We start from the raw sequence: 4,851 nt of genomic DNA on the forward strand, positions 1-4,851 counted from the left end.
TTTTAGGGAAATTCTTAGTTATATGTCGATGTTTTGAAGCACAAAAATGCAACACATTACATGCCTTAACTTGCGATGAAATCGTCTAAGAGGTACGGTCATACTTTGTTCCAGTCTAATTATAAATGAAATTATTCTCATTTTCAAATATATAACAATGTATGTTCGTTGTTCCAGGAAAGTAATTCATAAATAGCACGCTTTATAAAAGTACGGTTATCCATAATAGTACGCTTATCACAGGCGGATAACCCGAGCCGTATTGGGAACAATTTTTTGGAACTTTTGATTCTCAATGCTCTTCAAATTTGTGCTTGTTTTGGCTTTCGAACTTTTTTTCATCGGGGCGTCGCTGGTTAGTCTTGTGTAGATGAAACGCGCGTATGGCTTATTAAATTTTAAACCTGTACCTTTTGTTAGCTGTTATTCGTATGTTTCTCTGTCCTATATGTTTCCCATTTATTTGTTTTGTAGTCCTATCATGTAATGTTGTAATTTTAATGTTGTATTTAACATTGCCATAAAAGCGGGATGTTTGGCACGTCACAAAACCAGATTCAACCAACCATTTTTTTTATTAAAATGTCCTGTACCAAGTCAGGAAAATGGCCATTGTTATATTATTGTTCGTTTCTGTGTTTGTTACATTTCAATGTTGTGTTTCTGTTGTGTCGTAGTTCTCCTCTTATATTTGATGTGTTTCCCTCAGTTTTAGTTTGTATCCCGGATTTGTTTCTTTTCTCAGTCGATTTATGAGTTTCTAACAGCGGTATACTACTGTTGCTTTTATTTATAACTTACCTATTATTATTAATGTACTAATATGTATATTGTGTATTGTATTCCCATTGTGGTAAGGTGTTTGATTGTTTCAATGCCGACGGATATTTTACCAAAGTAGACTGTTATGCGGAAAATCCTTATTTAACCCAGTTCAGTCTAACTTCACGTTGATAAAACCCATACCTTATGATTAACTAATAGAAATTCCAGTTTATTGTATGAAGTACCATTTTGTGCAAAACAAACGCAAAATAAGAAACGAAAGAATGGTCGATTGCTAAAAGTGTTGGTTGTCCATAGAATTTTTATGATAAACTGGGTCATGAAGTTTCAGATAAGTTCAGACAAAACAAATTTGTTTCTCATTTGAATAAAGTTGAAAAAATCAATTTTAATCTTAACGTTCGTGGTTATGTAGTAGGGGAGCAGAAAGATTTGAGATTGAAATCTAGACAATTTACATTGACGACAAAAATTGATATACCTACAGAAGATCATATATAAAAGAGAAAAATTAAATAAATTCTTTTTCGAAACGAATTTCTTTATTTTGTAAAAAAAAAATATATATCAGATACTGGAACAGTTTCTTGATGTTATTTCGAGTCTTATAATCTCCTAAAAAAAACCTTCAAGTATTGTAGAATTTACGGAAACTACGCTGGTGGACAATATATCCTCGAGGATTCTAGCTAGCCTAAAAGCATGAAAACTAGTAGAATTTATGACTTTTGAACAGCGGTATACTACTGTGTCCTGTGTTCAATGATAATATAAGATCCGTATCTTTAGCGACCTTTTTGATAGTGTTCTAGTAAAAGTGGAATGTAATATCTCATCATTTCGACATATATAAATAACAGATAGATGATATGTAGACCACATGGTAGGACAATCGCATTCAGGAAAATAGTATGCATAGTTACTACTTCTACGTCAACAAATTTCATTGTATTCAGCAAATTATGCAAAATTGGTTAATAATTTAGCAGCGTTATATTCATACAGCAACAGTAACTTTCACAACTTGACAACTATAACTACCAGAAAGGTATCGTGTTAATTTTTAATTAGTAGCTCTCATAATTAATTATTATTGCCATTTTTCGTGATCAACAGACAGTAAACTAAAAAAAAAGATGTAATAACAAAATTAGCACAGCTAACATCGAAAAGCTAATGGTTTTAAGCTAGAATTGTAAATTACTATTACAAAACACAATTAATTCATTCCAAAATGATGTCGACTGCAGATAACAATTCCCTTGACAGTCAATCGCACTACCAATGTACTTTGACAATTAGGTATTTGGATACTGCCATGTACAGACAGATAATGTACTGTTGATTGGCCATTACTTATAGATATGTTATGGACATTTCTTTGTTCTTCTTGAATTCAATTAACTCCACTGAGTATCACATCTTTACTTTGTATTTATTTGTTTGTTTGAATGTATATACATGTTTATCAAAATGGCGTAGCTTAATTTATATTGATGAATGCAAATGTGCAGTATAGTTCAATCAGAAACCAATCCGATGACAAAACAAAATGTAAACAATAGATTATTTTTCAAAAGTGCACGAAATATAAATTCATACAATATGAATACTAATTTAAGTCATCTACGTCTGTAAATATCCGCAATATACATTGTAACCTTATGCAGATATTGCTTTTTCATTTTAAAAGCTTTCGATCATTCTGAGAAAGAATATTATCATAGAAAAACAGCGATTTCAAACATAAAAAAAGTTCTATCCACGGATGACACCTTTAGTTCATTGTTTATCTATGATCTAATGTTTGACAAATACACAAGGGATTTACCAATTAAACCCCTAGAAATGATATGAAGCAAGGTATCAGGCAGTCCATAACCAGCTCATATTTATAATGCCATATGAGAACCCATCAAAGATACCAGGTGTATAACTGAAAAAAAAATTGATAACAATATCCCAAAACACTTTTTCAGTCCTAATACGCATAGAATAATGGCATTTTAATTTGTGAAAGTGAGTTTATTAACAGAAATATCAAGCAAGCCCGCTATTGCGAGCTGATATTCTAGTTAATTATCAAACAATACAATGCATTTTTTTTTATTATCAGCAATTTGTCATAAGTGGGTTTTTTTCGGGCGGAAGTGATGTTTTAATATGAAATAAAATGAAATACTTGTTAAATCTATAACACGTCGGGATAGATGTTCGGTAGTAAGAATGAGTCGTTGCGTGCATTCATTGATAATTTGACACTAACGGATATGAAAACGTGACGGTATTGTAGTGTTACGTGCCGCCATTGCCTAATAATTTCGAGTACTACGTCTAGTCAATGATCGAAGAAAATAATAAGTAGTAGGATCAAGGCGAAATGTACACATTGACAATAAATGGAATTATTTCTAGAGCTAGCAATATCCTCAAGTCTAGCCTATAGATCATGTCATCTAACTGATTAAGTATATTTTAATTGCCTATGATGAAAGCAGCCCCAAATAAAGTTACTACAGAAACAGTTAGGTCTGCTTCATACATTAACTGTTACACCTAAAAATCAACGGTCCACATGGATCAGTTGAGAAAGAACCTGACGACTGAATAGGATGTCCCTGTTAGAGTCAACATAGTATATTTTAAAAAATTATCCGAGCAGCACTTGTATATGGATTAAACATCTCCTAGATAATAATTAGTATATGCATTATCTGACAGAATTGCATTTATACAGGTCACTGCTTATAAAGAAAGTACTTTACCAAAGACTGTTTTAAGTTACAATTTGATTCATCTCTTCAAAAGTTTAACTGACGCACCATGCCTTAGTTGATGGTTGACAAACAACAATTTCACAAAAAAAACCTGATATGTTCTATCAGTCCTTTTTTATGAGTTTCATTGGATTTTGTGGGGTATGGTTTTTTTTGGGGGGAGGGGGGGAATCGCTTAGCTCATTGTTTTGATTTGAAATTGAAGTTTATAGATGGTTGATTGGCTTTTGCCTTCGCCATACCATTGTAAGACGGTTGATTTTCAAATTTGATTATAAGAAAAAAAAATAACTACCCGTTGTTAGTAATAGGGTATTTTTTCACGGAAAATAACCACGTCTATTTTTTTTCGATTATTCCGGCATTACATTAAAGTAAATGTGTTCATTTCACTGCACTTTTTTGTTTTTGTTTGAACTTTCAAAGGAATTGATAATCCTTGAAAGATTTATATATCAAGTCAGTACTATACGGTTATGATTGCATTTCATGCACCCCGAAAATGATTGTTTTTTAGTAATTTTATAACAATAAAAATAATAAATATAAAATAACTTTGAAGCAAACAGTTTGATATCTAAATTTTGAATTTTATATGAAATACAGAAAAAAATCTAGGCAACACTTCAACCTCAATTAGAAAGAACTACGTCATTGTATCTCTGGTGGATACTTGATTCATTGGTAATCATATCACATCGTCAAATTTGTATTACGGATATAGCAAATAGAGAAACTGATGAACATTTAGAGATATTTATTTTTATCTCAGTAAAGTTCTCCTTGCAAGAAGCGAACTTATTTCAATCTTTGTGTTTGACAAGTTCGTGGGCGATAAATCAAGAAAATATTGTTTTCAATATTTATCAGATGAATCCAATGCACAATAACAAATTTCTTTTATGTTATATTGAACACTAATTAAAACGCTATAAAATAATAATTATGTGTGACTAGCGTCGAAAATATTTATTATGTGAAAATCTAGTTAAGTGTATTTTTCTGGTAGAAGGAACAATGCTTCTAGTGGCATTTATAGGGAAAGGCAATTTCATTTTCGAAGTATAAACCATAACTTTTACAAATACCTAAAGTGAGAAACAACTATATTAAAATCACTACAAATTAAGGCTTAACGACTAGTGTATTAATGTAAACTACCAAAGGAATGAAATATTTTCTCTAAATCTCGATCACGTAAAAATAGAAACGCACGATGTTTTGTTCAATTTCAAATCTTAAAATATCAGATTACTTGTTTGTCTGCAAATTTGAATAATTAATGCAT

This window comes from Mytilus edulis, chromosome 2 (genome assembly GCF_963676685.1).
Source record: "Mytilus edulis chromosome 2, xbMytEdul2.2, whole genome shotgun sequence".
Lineage (NCBI taxonomy): Eukaryota > Metazoa > Mollusca > Bivalvia > Mytilida > Mytilidae > Mytilus > Mytilus edulis.